This window comes from Gopherus flavomarginatus, chromosome 4 (assembly GCF_025201925.1).
Source record: "Gopherus flavomarginatus isolate rGopFla2 chromosome 4, rGopFla2.mat.asm, whole genome shotgun sequence".
Lineage (NCBI taxonomy): Eukaryota > Metazoa > Chordata > Testudines > Testudinidae > Gopherus > Gopherus flavomarginatus.
The window spans coordinates 109,366,781-109,384,992 of NC_066620.1; the positions used below are offsets into that span (position 1 = coordinate 109,366,781).

The 18,212-nt window shown below is 42.9% G+C and overlaps 2 long non-coding RNA genes across 2 annotated transcripts in view; one reads left to right on the top strand and one right to left on the bottom strand.

Annotated features, from left to right (window-relative positions):
• The window catches only part of LOC127049364 (uncharacterized), a 439,699-nt gene extending 432,546 nt beyond the window's left edge, over window positions 1-7,153 (bottom strand). The window contains exon 1 of the long non-coding RNA XR_007773965.1: window positions 7,120-7,153. This is a non-coding gene — a long non-coding RNA (uncharacterized LOC127049364). The remainder of the gene's footprint in view (window positions 1-7,119) is intronic.
• The window catches only part of LOC127049366 (uncharacterized), a 60,463-nt gene extending 44,838 nt beyond the window's left edge, over window positions 1-15,625 (top strand). The window contains exon 2 of the long non-coding RNA XR_007773966.1: window positions 15,485-15,625. This is a non-coding gene — a long non-coding RNA (uncharacterized LOC127049366). The remainder of the gene's footprint in view (window positions 1-15,484) is intronic.
• Window positions 15,626-18,212: the final 2,587 nt, after the last annotated feature.

Here is an 18,212-nt window from a genome sequence, read left to right on the forward strand (position 1 = left end):
TACACTTCCTGTCCCCCAAAAACCTTTCCTGGGGGACCCAAGACCCAAATCCCTTAGGTCTTAAAACAGAGAGAAATAAACCATTCCCCCTCCCAGACTTTCTCTGAGAGGTACACTGATCCAAACTCCTTGGATCCTAAAACAGAGAGGAATTAACCTTTCCCCCCACCCTTCTCTCCCCCCACCACTCCCTGGTGAGTCCAGACCCAATCCCCTTGAGTCTTATACAAGGAAAAAAATCAATCAGGTGCTGAAAAAAAGAAAGTTTTTAATTAAAGAAAGAAAAAAGTAAAAACTATCTCTGTAAAATCAAGATGGAAAATGTTTACAGGGTCTAAGCTTATACATAGACTAGAGGGACTCTATCCCCCCAGCCTGTTACAAGTTACAGCAAACAGAGGTAAAATATCCTTCCAGCAAAATACACATTAGCAAATAAAGAAAACAACCATAAAGACTAATCCGCCTTCTATCTAGTACTTACTATTTTGAACATGAGAGACTGTTTTAGAAAGATTGGAGAAAGATCTGGTTGCACGTCTGGCCCCTCTTAGCTCCAAGAGAGAACAAAGAACAAAACAAACAGCACAAACAAAGACTTCCCTCCATCAAGATTTGAAAGTATCTTGTCCCCCGATTGGTCCTTTGGTCAGGTGTCAGCCAGGTTCACTGAGCTTGTTAACCCGTTACAGGTAAAAGAGACATTAACCCTTAACTATCTGTTTATGACACATGCACAACCGCATGCTTAAGTTATTTAATTCAGGACACCTAGGAGGGAAATCCTACTGTTAATTTGACATGGACTAGCTACAAAAACCTCTCTCTATATACTAATTTCTTCTTAAACTTCTTGGCCTAAAATGCTTCCAATTTGTCTTTCATTCTATGGCAATCAGTCAGGCGTACACATGAGTATGAGGCATATGGAACCGGTAGAAAGTATAGGCCAAATCCTACAGTCCTTATTCAGGCGTAGATCATTTCACATGGAACTGTGCATAGACGGTCATCTCCACATGCCCAGGCCAGGGAAGGTGAGGTAACAGCTTCCTGTGGTAACATCTTCATACCCCAGCAATCTCCAAGGATTCTTTCATTGAAACAGGGCATGACTGAGGTTGGACAAGCATAGGTCCCATCAGCCCCATTAAAAACACTCAGTGAAGGTAACATATTGTAGGACTGTATTACATATTGTGTGGAACACCTCTATGATGTAGACTTACATGGGGTTCCAAGAACAGCAAGGATTTGAAGCCATGCTGCCCGGGGACTGAAAAGCCCCAAATTTAGTGTAATGGCAAAGGGCCTTAGCAGAGACGATAGTTCTAGGAGATGAACCCTCAGCATGTTTCATGGAAATCAGGCTGGACCAGGGAATTAACCTTGCCCCACTGATGACTCTAAGGAAATATGTGAAGAAAACAGTTGTTGAGTTCCAAAGCCCTTTCCACAGGAGTGGCCAATCTTGCTCCAAACTACTCATTCTATTGATTCCAGTGGGATTCCTGCCTGAGTAAAGACTGCAAGATTGTCCCTCCTTTAAATATTTGATCTAGTACTAACAACTAAAGCATGCAATGAAGAAGTACTTATTGCACATTTCTCTGTGCATATATCTGGCTATCTCTGAGTGACTGACCATTCTCTCCTATGCTGCTACTGACATCCCTCCCACTGGAACCATTGCTATTTCAGGAAAAGGCAAAATAGGCTGTAAATTATAACAGGTTGGACAAACACCTGTCAGAGATGATCTAGGTTTACTTGGTCCTGCCTTAGCACAGGGGGTTAGAGTAGGTGATTTCTTCAGGCACCTTCCAGCCCTACATTTCTGTGATTCTACTAATTGTGTCTTTGCCCCTGGCAACGAACAGTGCATAGTTGTGCTGAACCAGGATCAGACCAGGAACTAGTTTGTGACTGTGACTCACAATTTGGTTTCCAGATCCCCATTTGCTCCATTGTGAGGCACAAGAATAATCAGCCGCAGCCTTCTATGTGTCACAGATTACTTGCACTAGCCAACATGTTAAGGAGTAGAACCAAAGCTACACTCACTCTTCACCCACATGAGGAGAACAATGAATAGCAGCCCCACCGAGGCTTGCTTTCCCCATGATACAGTTGGAAAATGCAGGACAACTTTTACTTCCTTACATGGGTGGACTATAAAGATCACAATTTATCCTTAGTCAAAAATGGTGCATCAGCACAGTGGGAAAAAAACCAATCTTTCATCAAAAGAGATCTGAAAACCAATACAAAAGAGATATAACTATAGGACATAACACTAGGAAGTTACTAATTCCAAGGGCCACTAAGATTCTGCAGTTATTTAATGCTATTTTCACTTGCCAAGAAGCAATCTTGTGTTCTGCATTTAATAAAAAAATAGTTTTTAAAACATATTCAGAATAACCATTAAAATGTTTTATGAAACCTTCTAAAATACTCAAAATCGCTATAGAACTTTTTAAAAAGTTTTAAAGATTTCTGTTAAACTTCTAGTTTCTTGTTATGACTCACTGCTGTCATAAACAAATGACTACAAGCTAAAACACTTATCTATGGTAGTAATAGAGCTCCAAGGAAACACTGAAAAATGTTTTGTGGGAGCTTGTTTATTAGAGAGATTTATGTTTTGTTTTCTAAAACAGTCAATCAACAAATGAAAGCTTTTTCTGAAATATTTTTTTGAATTTTTCAGGAAAATGCTTTGTTAAAATTCTGAATTTTCAAAAAATTCAGACCTGCTCTAGTTTTTCCTCAACAAAACATAGAAAACAAGTATTTTGTTTCCTTTCTTAAATATATGTATGAAATAATGCTTTTTCCTTTGTAAAAAGACACCACATTTTAAAAATAAACACTGAAAAGACCCTTCAGGGAAGACTCAGGGCTTGTCTTCACTACCAGGGACATCGACACTGCTGCTATCAATGCAGCGGGTGTCCATTTAGCAGGTCTAGTGAAGACCCGCTAAATTGATGGCAGAGTGCTCTCTGGTCAACCCTGGTACTCCAGCTCCCCGAGAACAGTAAGGTAAGTCAACCGGAGAGCATCCCCATCGACGCAGTGCAGTGAAGACACTGGGGTAAGTCAACCTAAGCTAGGCTGACTCCAACTGTGTTATTCATGAAGCTGGAGTAGTGTAACTTAAGTTGACTTACCTTGGTAGTGAAGACAAGCCCTTAGTCTTGTCATAAACAGATAGCTAAGGGTTAATGTCTCTTTCACCTGAAGCCACTGACCAGAGGACCAATCAGGAAACCGGATTTTTTCAACTCTGGGTGGAGGGAAGTTTGTGTCTGAGTCTTTGTTGTCTGTCTGCCTGCTTTCTCTGAGCTTTGGAGAAGTAGTTTCTGTTTTCTAATCTTCTGTTTCTAAGTATATGGACAAAGAGATCAGATAGTAAGTTATATGGTTTCTTTTCTTTGGTATTTGCATGAATATAAGTGCTGGAGTGTTTTGATTTGTATTCTTTTTGAATAAGGCTGTTTATTCAATATTCTTTTAAGCAATCGACCCTGTATTTTGTCACCTTAATACAGAGAGACCATTTGTATGTATTTTTTCTTTCTTTTTATATAAAGCTTTCTTTTTAAAACCTGTTGGAGTTTTTCTTTACTTCAGGGAAATTTCAGGGAAATTGAGTCTGTACTCACCAGGGAATTGGTGGGAGGAAGAAATCAGGGGGAGATCTGTGTGTGTTGGATTTGCTAGCCTGATTTTGCATTCCCTCTGGGTGAAGAGGAAAGTGCTTTTGTTTCCAGGACTGGGAACGGAGAGGGGGAGTCACTCTGTTTGGATTCACAGAGCTTGTGTCTGTGTATCTCTCCAGGAGCACCTAAAGGGGGGGAAGGGAAAAAGGATTATTTCCCTTTGTTGTGAGACTCAAGGGATTTGGGTCTTGGGGTCCCCAGGGAAGGTTTTTCAGGGGGACCAGAGTGCCCCAAAACACTCTAATTTTTGGGTGGTGGCAGCAAGTACCAGGTCCAAGCTGGTAACTAAGCTTGGAGGTTTTCATGCTAACCCCCATATTTTGGACGCTAAGGTCCAAATCTGGGACTAAGTTATGATAAGTCTACAAATAGGAAAAAACATAATGGCTTTTTATGATACAAACTATGGTGCACAGTGAGAAATATATATGGTCACTAGGAACTTTGGGGCACAATCGGATTTTATTCTGAGGATCAATTTTTATTTTAACAGCTGGATATGCATCTCTCCCTTTCCTCCCCCTGCTTTTTAATTTTTATTTATTTCTTACTAAGTTCCAAGACCCATCAAGAGAATCTCCTCTCAGCAATGGAGTTAGAATACTGTGTACTTAGAATGACAGCATTTGAAATCCTTAAGTGCCACAAGTGCTGCTTACTGTAGGAGTTTAAACAAAATGCCCAAGGCAAATCAACATTCCCCTTGCTTTATTCTGTCATGTTAAGGCCTTTTGTGATTTGGCAAAGTTTAATTTTGCTGTAGCTGAGCCAATGGTGAAAAGTGTCAGACTGTACTTGGCTAAGAAGCTGCCGAATATGAGATTACCTGTACGCTTTTTTTAAACACTAAAGGCATATCTCAAAAAAAGTTAGTTTTCAAGTTGAAACAGAATTTTAAAAATGCATGCACGAAGAGGATCCCATAAAACATTTTAAAGGGTATCTCCATCTACCTGGAAACATCCACACTGGATTTAATGGTAGGTAAGTTCCACTTTCATATGTTGTGCCAATACATGCACTATTGATGGCATTTATTACTAAACAGTAACAGATTCCACAGACATCTTTTAGTATAAATTAAATCATTTAAAACATTCCTGAAACACAAATATTTGAGCAGTGGCTTTGGAGAAAAATGTGACTGGACTACTTCCAACATCTCTGTATATATTTTTGTTGCTGCTGCTGCTGCTAGGGGTTTTTTCTCTCCCACACCCAAAATACAGGGGAATGGCACAAGATCAAGGCCATCTAGAGAGAGCTGTCAAGGGATTCTTCTCTCCCCATCCAGCAGGGAAGAGGAAGATTTATTCTCTTTCAGCTCTCCTTCACATGCTCTGTCATTGACAAGCTTGGGCTCTAGCAGCAGCAACTAATATCACTGCTGTAAATTGGCATAGCTCCATTGAAGCCAGTAATGCTACATATCTTTACCCCAGCTGAGGATCTGTCCTTTGATGTGCAATTTAGTGTCCTCTCACCATCAATTGCTAGTCAGAGTTCTCTTATGTGTGTGTGCGCATGCACATGGATGCCCATCTGTCCAGGTCTAGAATCTTGGGTGACCTTAAGAAAAAGACAAGGTAAGACAGAGAACTTATGTAAGTATTTGATATGTTGAAACAAAAGTGTTGTGGCACTGTACCAGCACAATGATTTTTAGAGGTGTTTCTCTATCTGTTTCTTGGCTGAAAAACACCACTGAGCTGAATGAATGGTGGTTAACATGCCGCAGTCTGTCAATGCATCCATTAGTACTTCTTTGCCTCTAGGTAAAGTGAATATATAAGGGAAAATGACTAAATTAGGGGCTCATTTCCAGGCAGCAACATGATGGGAGATTGCTTCATCCTAGAAACAAGTTTTTGCGCTACAAAGTCAGAGACGTTTGGGGAAATTCAGCCAATTTTCTTGTGAAGTGGCAATTTTTTTCCTAATGGGTGTTGAAACAACAACCATTATCAATAGCTAACTCATTCAAATAATGTCAATTAATCCACTGTTGTTTTTATATAGCTTCTACTACACAGTTCAAATGGAAAAAGGAGGATCGGAGTCTCTAGACCACATACTCTCCTCCAGAATTGGTGTTGAAAAAAGAACTACACCTCAGTGGCACATCCCCTCCGGCTTCTAGACACCACTTTTGTGTAGGTATTCTACAGAACTAATGGGAGGCTTTGGTTAGGCAGGGGAATGTGAGGAAAAACTAGGGAGCTTGCGCCAAACACATTTCCTACTAGAAATCCCCAGAGGTACGACTGTTGATGGAACCAGCAGTAGTGACTTCAATGCATCTTTTATTGGAATGATGGGTAGGGTCCAGGTACTGGGGCCAGGGTTAATGGGAGACCCTACTACCTGGAGCAAGGAGAGGCTCAGGGAAGTGCACAGAGAACAGTGCTCCTTAAGGTGATGATCTGGACTTCCCAGTGAATACAGAGGATCCACTGGTTTTATATATATATATATATATATATATATATATATATATATATATATATATACACATACACACTATAGTAGTTGCCCCCCCCTCTGCACTTGTGCAAAGCCACACTCAGAGAAAGAAATTACTACCTTGATATTTTTCTAATTGTAACATTTAAAATAAAGGGGAAATTCAAGCATCCTATGGGTAAAAGAGGATAATATTTTGCCCTGATTGAAGGTTTGTCTCCCAAATTGAGTGCAGAATTAAACATGTTTTAACAAAATAAAAGATGAGAAGAGAAATTGTAAGAAGGGACTCAGGATGAGAGGCTATTTGATATGCTTCTTTTTTAATAAAGGCAACATGACTGTTCTAGAAGGTTGTGGCAAGCTGACAAAATGCCTACAACATGAACTAAGAGTATGAGTATTCTCGGCTGCTTTAGGCTGATCCCTTTTTCAAAGCCAAGGCAAGTGGAAGCCAGCCCTTAAAAGATCTCATCGTACAGGTAGTGTTTTCTTGTGGTTTTGCCCCTTTGAAGTGTTCCTTGACTCACTGATCTTTGATGAGCTTTTCTGGTCTTCCTTAATAATTTTACTCTGGAAAAATGACTGTGACGTTGCACTCCATAATGGTTTATAGAAATATGCTTATGACATATGACATAACTGGAATATGTTTTATGATAGATATGCCATGTAACATATCTTTGCAAAGGTTATGTTCAACTGAATATATTCATCCTATTCATATGCATGTATCATTTTTATATCTGAAGTTATGAGTGTTGGCTCTCTGCTTGTATTTGAAGTGTTTGCTGTAGGAAGCACATAAGGCAGATTTGGTCAACATAGTGTGAAGGGGTTATTCAAGTAATTGGGAGTACTTAATTAACAATGGACCTTGAGAGACACCAATTCTCATCTAAGCTTTCCTGGGAATGTGCAAACTAACATGTAAACAATAGTGTTGGCCTGCAAAAAGCTGAATCGTTCATAGACACGTGACTTGCCCAGGTGACTGCAAAACTCCATCTTGTTGAGGGGTTTTCTCACAGGAGAAGAGAGGGGCTTCCACCCCAAGAGAAAGACTATATAAGCCCCTGGAAACCCCTCCATTTTGTCTTTAGCTGGCTCAAAAGATAGCCTCTTCACCCTGTAATAACCTTAGTCCCAGATTTGGACCTTAGCGTCCAAAATATGGGGGTTAGCATGAAAACCTCCAAGCTTAGTTACCAGCTTGGACCTGGTACCTGCTGCCACCACCCAAAAAATTAGAGTGTTTTGGGGCACTCTGGTCCCCCTGAAAAACCTTTCCTGGGGACCCCAAGACCCAAATTCCTTGAGTCTCACAACAAAGGGAAATAATCCTTTTTCCCTTCCCCCCTCCAGGTGCTCCTGGAGAGATACACAGACACAAGCTCTGTGAATCCAAACAGAGTGAATCTCCCTCTCTGTTCCCAATCCTGGAAACAAAAAGTACTTTCCTATTCCCCCAGAGGGAATGCAAAGTCAGGCTAGCAATCCAACACACAAATCTCCCCTTGATTTCTTCCTCCCACCAATTCCCTGGTGAGTACAGACTCAATTTCCCTGAAGTAAAGAAAAGCTCCAACAGGTCTTAAAAGAAAGCTTTATATAAAAAGAAAGAAAAATAAGTACAAATGTTCTCTCTGTATTAAGATGATACAACACAGGGTCAATTGCTTAAAAGAATATTGAATAAACAGCCTTATTCAAAAAGAATACAAATCAAAGCACTCCAGCACTTATATTCATGCAAATACCAAAGAAAAGAAAACCATAGAACTTACTATCTGATCTCTTTGTCCTTACACTTAGAAACAGAAGACTAGAAAGTAGAGCTACTTCTCCAAAGCTCAGAGAAGGCAGGCAGACGGAAAACAAAGACACAGAGACACAATTCCCTCCACCCAAAGTTGAAAAAATCCGGTTTCCTGATTGGTCCTCTGGTCAGGTGCTTCAGGTGAAAGAGACATTAACCCTTAGCTATCTGTTTATGACACGCCCCCCAAATTGCAGACAGTGGGGAAGCTCACTGGCGGCGATTTCCTTCTAGAACTTGAAAATAAACAGATTAATACAACACATACACCTTTACATATACTCCTAAGTATATAACTAACAGACTTCTACATTTTAAGAACACTTTTTAACTACTGAATTCTGGGAAACTCTCACGGGAGAGTGCATCAGCAACTTTATTAGAAGCTCCTGTGATGTGTTGAATTTCAAAATCAAAATCTTGGAGAGCTAAACTCCAACGAAGAAGTTTCTTGTTGTTCCCCTTGGCAGTATGAAGCCACTTTAGTGCAGCATGGTCAGTTTGTAGTTGGAACCGCCGTCCCCAAACATATGGGCGTAGCTTTTCCAGGGCGTACACAATGGCATAGCATTCCTTTTCACTGACTGACCAGTGACTTTCCCTCTCAGACAGTTTCTTGCTGAGAAACACGACAGGATGGAAGTTGTGATCTGTTGCTTCCTGCATGAGCACTGCTCCTATACCACGCTCAGATGCATCTGTGGTTACTAGGAATGGCTTGTCAAAATCCGGGGCCCTGAGCACAGGGTCAGACATGAGCGTTGCCTTAAGTTGGGTAAAGGCCTTTTGACACTCATCAGTCCACTTAACGGCATTTGGCTGGGTCTTTTTGGTCAGGTCGGTCAATGGGGCAGCGATTTGGCTGTAGTGTGGTACAAATCGCCTGTAGTATCCGGCCAAGCCTAAGAAGGATTGGACCTGCTTCTTTGACTTTGGGACAGGCCACTTTTGGATAGCATCCACCTTGGCCTGTAGGGGGTTTATGGTTCCTCGACCCACCTGGTGCCCCAGGTAAGTCACTCTGTTTTGGCCTATTTGACACTTTTTGGCCTTAACAGTTAGTCCGGCCTGCCTGATGCGCTCAAAGACCTTTTCCAGGTGTATTAGGTGTTCGGGCCAGGAGTCTGAAAAAATGGCCACATCATCGAGGTAGGCAACTGCAAATTCTCCCAGTCCAGCTAGTAGACCATCTACCAGCCTCTGGAAGGTGGCGGGTGCATTTCGAAGGCCGAAAGGAAGGACATTGAATTCATACACCCCCGCATGGGTGACGAATGCTGACCTCTCCTTGGCAGGTTCATCTAGTGGTACTTGCCAGTACCCCTTGGTTAAGTCTATTGTAGAGATGAAATGGGCACGTCCCAACTTTTCCAATAGCTCATCGGTACGTGGCATTGGATAGTTGTCCGGACGAGTTACAGCATTTAGCTTACGGTAGTCCACGCAAAAGCGTATTTCCCCATCTGGTTTGGGTACCAGAACCACTGGAGATGCCCATGCACTGGTAGATGGGCGGATTACACCCATCTGTAGCATGTTCTGGATCTCCCGTTCTATAGCAGCTTGGGCATGAGGAGACACTCGGTAAGGTGGGGTTCTGATTGGGTGAGCATTACCTGTATCAATGGAGTGGTATGCCCGTTCAGTCCGTCCTGGGGTGGCTGAGAACAATGGGGCGAAGCTAGTGCACAGCTCCTTGATTTGTTGCCGCTGCAGACGTTCCAGGGTGGTTGAGAGGTTCACCTCTTCCACGCCACCGTCTTTTTTCCCGTCGTAGTAGACACCGTCAGGCCACTCAGCATCATCTCCCTGGACTGTAAACTGACAAACCTGTAAATCTCTGGAATAGAAAGGCTTGAGAGAATTAACATGGTACACTTTAGGCTTTAGTGAGGAATTGGGAAATGCTATGAGGTAGTTTACAGCTCCCAGGCGCTCTTGGACCGTGAATGGCCCTTCCCATGATGCTTCCATCTTATGGGCCTGTTGCGCCTTCAAGACCATAACCTGGTCTCCTACCTTGAAGGACCGATCTCTGGCATGTCTGTCATACCAGGCCTTTTGCTCTTCTTGAGCATCCTTTAGGTTCTCTTTAGCAAGGGCTAAAGAGTGTCGGAGGGTGCTTTGTAGGTTGCTTACAAAGTCCAGAATGTTAGTTCTTGGAGAAGGCGTAAACCCCTCCCATTGCTGCTTCACCAACTGTAATGGCCCCTTAACCTCGTGACCATACACAAGTTCAAATGGTGAAAACCCTAAACTGGGATGTGGTACAGCCCTGTAGGCAAACAGCAACTGCTGCAACACTAGGTCCCAATTATTGGAGAATTCGTTGATGAATTTTCGTATCATGGCCCCCAAAGTTCCATTGAACCTCTCCACCAGGCCATTGGTTTGATGGTGGTATGGGGTGGCAACCAAGTGATTCACCCCATGAGTTTCCCACAGTTTTTCCATGGTCCCTGCCAGGAAATTAGACCCTGAATCTGTAAGGATGTCGCAGGGCCAACCTACCCTGGCAAAGATGTCTGTTAAGGCCAGGCACACAGTGTTAGCCCTGGTGTTGCCTAGAGCTACTGCTTCTGGCCATCGGGTAGCAAAGTCCACTAAAGTCAGTACGTACTGCTTTCCTCTGGGCGTCTTTTTTGGGAAAGGGCCCAGAATATCCACAGCTACTCGCTGAAATGGGACCTCAATTATGGGGAGTGGCTGGAGAGGGGCCTTGACCTGGTCTTGAGGCTTTCCCACTCTTTGGCCTACCTCACAAGACCGGACATACTTGGCAACGTCCTTGCCCATCCCCTCCCAGTGGAAGGACTTCCCCAACCGGTCCTTGGTTCTGTTCACCCCAGCATGGCCACTGGGATGATCATGGGCTAAGCTTAAGAGCTTCCCCCGGTACTTAGTTGGAACCACCAACTGTTTTTGCGGCTGCCATTCTTCCCGGTGTCCACCAGAAAGAATTTCCTTGTATAAAAGTCCTTGGTCTATAACAAACCGGGATCGATTAGAAGAGCTGAGAGGCGGTGGGGTGCTCCGTGCCGCCGCCCAAGCTTTCTGAAGGCTGTTATCTGCTTCCTGCTCAGTCTGGAACTGTTCCCTTGAGGCTGGGGTCACCAGTTTTTCCTCAGACTGTGAACTTGGGCTTGGTCCCTCTGGAAGCGATGTAGGTGATGGGGTTGTTTTCGTTGCTGGTGAACCGCTTTCCGCTGGTGCACCTGAGGGTATTTCAGGCTCTGGCTGAGCCTTTTGGGTATGGCTGTCTGTTGCTTCTGCCAGTTTTGGCTCGCTGGCGCCCTCTGGCGTTGAGTTTGAAGATGGGGTTGCAATGGCTGGTGCTGGTTGCTGTTCCAGTTCCGGGCCTGGGACTGGAGGTGCTGTGGCTGTTTCAGTGGTTGGCATGGAATCCGGGTCCACTACCTCTGTCTGGGTCTCTGGTAACACAGACGGGGCCTCTGTGGACGGCTCAGGAACAGGAATGGGTCTGGAAGCTTGCCTGGTTTGGCTACGTGTAACCATTCCCACTCTCTTGGCCCGCCTCACCTGGTTGGCCAAGTCTTCCCCCAGTAGCATGGGGATAGGATAATTGTCATAGACTGCAAAAGTCCACATTCCTGACCAGCCTTTGTACTGGACAGGCAGTTGAGCTGTAGGCAAGTCTACAGCTTGTGACATGAAGGGGTAAATTGTAACTTTGGCCTTTGGGTTGATGAATTTGGGGTCAACGAAGGATTGGTGGATAGCTGACACTTGTGCTCCCGTGTCTCTCCACGCAGTAACCTTCTTTCCGCCCACTCTCAAATTTTCCCTTCGCTCCAAGGGTATTTGAGAGGCATCCGGGCCTGGGGATCTTTGGTGTGATGGTGGTGTAATGAATTGCACTCGCATGGTTTTCTTGGGACACTTGGCCTTGATATGTCCCAGTTCATTACACTTAAAGCATCTTCCATCTGATGGGTCACTGGGCCGAGGTGAGTTACTGGAGACTGGTGAGGTTGAAGGGTAGGGTATCTGTGGCTTTACTTGGGTGGTATGTGGGGTCTTTGGCTGTCCTCGGTTGTAGGGTTTATGGTCTGTGTGCCCCCTGGGGTAATCGTTCCCCTTGACAGTAGCTTTCTTGCTTTCTGCCAGTTCCATCCATTTGGCTCCAATCTCCCCCGCCTCAGCGATATTCTTGGGGTTTCCATCTTGTATGTACCGTGTGATGTCTTCAGGAACACCATCCAAGAACTGCTCCATTTGTATGAGGAGGTTCAGTTCTTCCAAGGTTTGAATGTTGTTTCCTGTTAGCCAGGCCTCATAGTTTTTTGCAATGTAGTAGGCGTGTTTGGGAAATGACACCTCTGGTTTCCACTTTTGGGTTCTGAAGCGCCGACGGGCATGATCTGGGGTTATCCCCATCCTGTATCTGGCCTTGGTTAGGAAAAGTTTATAGTCATTCATTTGGTGCTTAGGCATTTCAGCTGCCACCTCTGCTAAAGGTCCACTGAGCTGTGACCTCAATTCTACCATGTACTGGTCTTCGGGAATGCTGTACCCAAGACAGGCTCTTTCAAAATTTTCCAAGAAGGCCTCGGTGTCATCACCTGCCTTGTAGGTGGGAAATTTCCTGGGCTGTGGAGCAATATTTGGCGCCGGGTTGTTAGGGTTGGCTGGCACAGGCAGCCCAGCTTTTGCCAACTCCAGTTCATGTTTTCTCTGTTTTTCCTTCTCTTCATTCTCTTTTTGTTGTTTTTCCATTTCTCGGTGGTGGGCCGCCTCTTCTTCTTCTTGCTTCCTTCTGTGGGCCAACTCTTCTTCTGCTTGTTTCCTTCGGTAGGCCACCTCTTCTTCTTCTAGTTTTCTTTTGTGTGCTGCCTCTTTGGCTGCCTCTTTGGCTGCCTGTTCTCTTTGGTAGGCTGCCTCTTTGGCTGCCTGTTCTCTTTGGTAGGCTGCCTCTTTGATCTGTTCTTCTCTTTCTTTCATCTCCATCTCTTTTTGTTTTATTTCCAGTTGTCGCCTGTGTTCAGCTTCTTTGATTTGTTCTTCGGCGTCAATTTTTGCCTTAGAAGTCATGGTTCCTGTTTTCTTGTGTTGGGGTGCCCTCCGGTGTTTATCTTCTGAACTGCAGGTTCTGTTGCCTCCTGGAGTCTGCCTAGCAACAGTGCTTTTTTCCTTTTCTCTCTCTAGCTAATGTTCAATGAAGGGAAACCAGAAAAACCACTTTATTTGCATGCATATAAGTGCCGGTACTTGCCTCCTAATGGGAGGGCTATTGCATCACAAAAGACCCTTAACATGCAAGCCACAAACTGCGAGAGAGAGCAGAAAAAAAAATTTCTCTCTGGTTCCCTTTTAAAACCAAACTGTTTCTCTCTGCTAAAAAGCCCTTAGCAGAGAAAAGAAAAATATAATATTCCTACTGGCTTCTGGATTCTATCTATATCCCACCGGCTGCCACTCATGTAATAACCTTAGTCCCAGATTTGGACCTTAGCGTCCAAAATATGGGGGTTAGCATGAAAACCTCCAAGCTTAGTTACCAGCTTGGACCTGGTACCTGCTGCCACCACCCAAAAAATTAGAGTGTTTTGGGGCACTCTGGTCCCCCTGAAAAACCTTTCCTGGGGACCCCAAGACCCAAATCCCTTGAGTCTCACAACAAAGGGAAATAATCCTTTTTCCCTTCCCCCCTCCAGGTGCTCCTGGAGAGATACACAGACACAAGCTCTGTGAATCCAAACAGAGTGAATCTCCCTCTCTGTTCCCAATCCTGGAAACAAAAAGTACTTTCCTATTCCCCCAGAGGGAATGCAAAGTCAGGCTAGCAATCCAACACACAAATCTCCCCTTGATTTCTTCCTCCCACCAATTCCCTGGTGAGTACAGACTCAATTTCCCTGAAGTAAAGAAAAGCTCCAACAGGTCTTAAAAGAAAGCTTTATATAAAAAGAAAGAAAAATAAGTACAAATGTTCTCTCTGTATTAAGATGATACAACACAGGGTCAATTGCTTAAAAGAATATTGAATAAACAGCCTTATTCAAAAAGAATACAAATCAAAGCACTCCAGCACTTATATTCATGCAAATACCAAAGAAAAGAAAACCATAGAACTTACTATCTGATCTCTTTGTCCTTACACTTAGAAACAGAAGACTAGAAAGTAGAGCTACTTCTCCAAAGCTCAGAGAAGGCAGGCAGACGGAAAACAAAGACACAGAGACACAATTCCCTCCACCCAAAGTTGAAAAAATCCGGTTTCCTGATTGGTCCTCTGGTCAGGTGCTTCAGGTGAAAGAGACATTAACCCTTAGCTATCTGTTTATGACACACCCCAAAGAGATGCCTGAAAGAAACTGGAATAAAGGACAGTGAGTGGCTGCAGGGTGTGAGTGATTGCTGGACCCAGATTAGGAAGGAGTCTAAGCTTATTGGAACATCTCTGAGGGTGAGATTTACCTGCATTTAGTTTCCTACTGTATTAGGCTTAGACTTACGTGTTTTGTTTTATTTTGCTTGGTAATTTACTTTGTTCTGTCCGTTATTACTTGGAACCACTTAGATCCTACTTTTTATATTTAATAAAACCACTTTTTACTTATTAATTAGCCCAGAGAAATTATTAATACCTGAGGGAGCAAACAGCTGTGCATATCTCTCTATCAGTGTTATAGAGGGCAAAGAATTTATGAGTTTACCTTTTATAAGCTTTATACAGAGTAAAACGGATTTATTTGGGGTCTGGATTCCATTGGGAACTGTGTATCTGGGTGTTGGAGACAGGAGTACTTCTTAAGTTGTTTTCAGTTAAGCCTGCAGCTTTTGAGGGGATGTGGTTCATACCTGGTTCTGTGTTTCTAGCAGGCTAGCATGTCTGACACAACCAGGCAGGGTACTGAAGTCACAAGCTGCCAGGGAAAACAGGCTAAGAGGTAATCTCAGCACATCAGGTTGCAGTCCCAAGGGACCTTCTGTGACCCAACCCATCACAGTTGACATCTTCAGATATTTGACTATATGTTGAATAGCAAAAAAAATAAAGTTACTAATAACAGTATCACATCATGTACTCTGTGCTTGGTATTCTATGCTCCTTCTGATTTTTCTACACTCCTGGTTTCTTTTTTTAGGGAGACTTAAGAAGGGGAGTTTTCAAGGTGAATTGAAGAATGTTTTGTTTGTTCTCATGTTTCTTCCTGCCCTGCCTCAAACACAAACAGTAACAGATGTTGTCATAAACAGATAGCTAAGGGTTAATGTCTCTTTCACCTGAAGCACCTGACCAGAGGACCAATCAGGAAACCGGATTTTTTCAACTTTGGGTGGAGGGAATTTAGTCTCTGAGTCTTTGTTTTCTGCCTGCCTGCTTTCTCTGAGCTTTGGAGAAGTAGTTCTACTTTCTAATCTTCTGTTTCTAAGTGTAAGGACAAAGAGATCAGATAGTAAGTTCTATGGTTTCTTTTCTTTGGTATTTGCATGAATATAAGTGCTGGAGTGCTTTGATTTGTCTTCTTTTTGAATAAGGCTGTTTATTCAAAATTCTTTTAAGCAATTGACCCTGTGTTGTATCATCTTAATACAGAGAGCACATTTGGATGTATTTTTCTTTCTTTTTATATAAAGCTTTCTTTTAAGACCTGTTGGAGTTTTTCTTTACTTCAGGGAAATTGAGTCTGTACTCACCAGGGAATTGGTGGGAGGAAGAAGTCAAGGGGAGATCTGTGTGTTGGATTGCTAGCCTAATTTTGCATTCCCTCTGGGGGAATAGGAAAGTACTTTTTGTTTCCAGGAGTGGGAACAGAGAGGGAGATTCACTCTGTTTGGATTCACAGAGCTTGTGTCTGTGTATCTCTCCAGGAGCACCTGGAGGGGGGAAGGGAAAAAGGATTATTTCCCTTTGTTGTGAGACTCAAGGGATTTGGGTCTTGGGGTCCCCAGGGAAGGTTTTTCAGAGGGACCAGAGTGCCCCAAAACACTCTAATTTTTGGGTGGTGGCAGCAGGTACCAGGTCCAGGCTGGTGGCTAAGCTTGGAGGTTTTCATGCTAACCCCCATATTTTGGACGCTAAGGTCCAAAACTGGGACTAAGGTTATTACAGATGTATATTGAATCCAATTGTCTCTAGAACAAATAACTTCCAGATTTTACAATTAAAATGGTCCTTTAAAGGTTTTTGTATGTTATTAGTATTCTATTCTATATAGATTCTTATACTGAACTAAATCACCATAGTATCTGTCACAAACAGGATGCAGGCAGTCATGTCTAGAGGGTGGAGCAGGAATCAAGAGCCAGGAACCAGGCCTGGGTGAGTCAGAGTCAGGAAACTGGAGTTAAGCTGAGGGTCAGAGCTGCAGTCATGAACAAGCCAGGCACAATAGTGATCAGAGGCACAGCAATAAGAGTTGAACATCCAGCATATTGCTGAGTTTAAAGCATGCCTGCTGACTCTCTTCAGCCAATCAGGCGGTCCTACTGCAAGTCAGCTGAGATCACTAATCTGTCTGGAGGTGGGACTAGCTAGTCTTCAGGCTCAGCTCATACAACAATATCAAAGAGCCTTCCTGTAGTGCATTAAGCAACATGACTACACATCTGTTGTGTTTTGTTTGGTTCAGTACTATTTCATGCCACAAACAAAGACTACCTATTAATGGAAAGATGTCAGATTGGAGGAAGGTTTAAAGGGGGTTTCACACAGATCTGTTCTGGGTCTGGTGTTGTTTAATATCTTTATTAATAACCTGGATGTAGGAATACAAAGCATACTCATCAAATATGAGGACGGCACAATGCTAGGAGGGTTGCCAATGCTTTGGAGAATAGAGCTAAAATTCAGAGGGATCTTAATAAATTGGAGAACTGGGCTACAGACAACAAAATGAAATTCAACAAAGATAAATGTAAGTGCCACACTTAGAGAAGAAAAAAAATGCACAAATACAGAATGGGGGATAAGTGGCTTGTCGGCAGCAGCACTGGTAAGAAGGATCTGGGAGTTGTGGTGGATCACAACCTCATCATGAGTCGACAATGAGGTGCTGTTGCAAAAAAATGCAAATGTAGTTTTAGGTTGCATTAACAGAGGCATAACATGCAAGTCACGGGAGTTGACAGTACCTCTCTATTCAGTGCCAGTTAGGCCTCAGCTGCAGTACTGTGTCCAGTTTCGGTCATCAATGCATAGAAAGGATACAGAGAAACTGGAAAGAATCCAGAGGCGAGTGACAAAGATGATCAAAGGGATGGAATACAAGCCATATGAGCAAAAGCTGAAGGAATTGGGTCTGTTTAGTTTGGAAAAGAGGGGATTAAAGGGGGACATGATTGCAGTCTGCAAATACTTGAAAGGCTGCCATAAAAAAAGACAGAGAAAAGTTGTTCTCTCTTGCCACTGAGGGCAGGACAAGAGGCAATGGCTTCTAATTACAGCACAGAAGGAAAAACTTCCTAACTGTAAGAACAGTAGGACAATGGAACAGATAGGCCTAGGGAGGTCGTGAAAACTCTTTCAATGGAGGTTTTCAAAAAGGAGGCTGGCTAGCCATCTGTCTTGGATGGTTTAGCCACAACAAATCCTACATCTTGGTAGAGGGTTAGTCTAGATGACCCCTGCAGTCCCTTCTAACCCTATGATTCTATTATTCCATATTAGTACATTTTTTCTTTAAATGTGTGTTATATTTATTTTTAAAACTACACGATTAAAATATTTTTTAAAAACGATAAATTATGTAAAGGATTTGATTCTATTTTTACATATGTCCTGTGTACCTCAGATCCTTACAGAAAATGAAATAAACATATGCAGACTGGCAGTCTTGCTCAAATTAGGCAGCCTGACCGGATATTATTCTATTTAGCCATTGTGCAGGTTATGAAAAAATGCATTAAGTACACTAGGAATAACCTATGTGCAAAGTGAAGGAAGGAAAGAATTCAAAGAAATTAAGACATGATACCTGACCCAATTCCCAACAGAGTCAAAGACAGTTTTTCCATGGATTTCACAAAAACTGAAAGGTTTGAGCCATTTTGTGTAGTGTTTCCAGCTATACGTTTAAAAGCTACAGTTGAAAACTTCCCCATTATGTGGACATAGGGTCAAATCCTGTTTTCAGTGAAGTCGGTGACAAAATTCCAATCAATTTTGGTCTGACCAGGATTTGGTCCATAATTTCTAATTATTGATTTCAGATTATTCGCTTTTCAGATTATTCTCT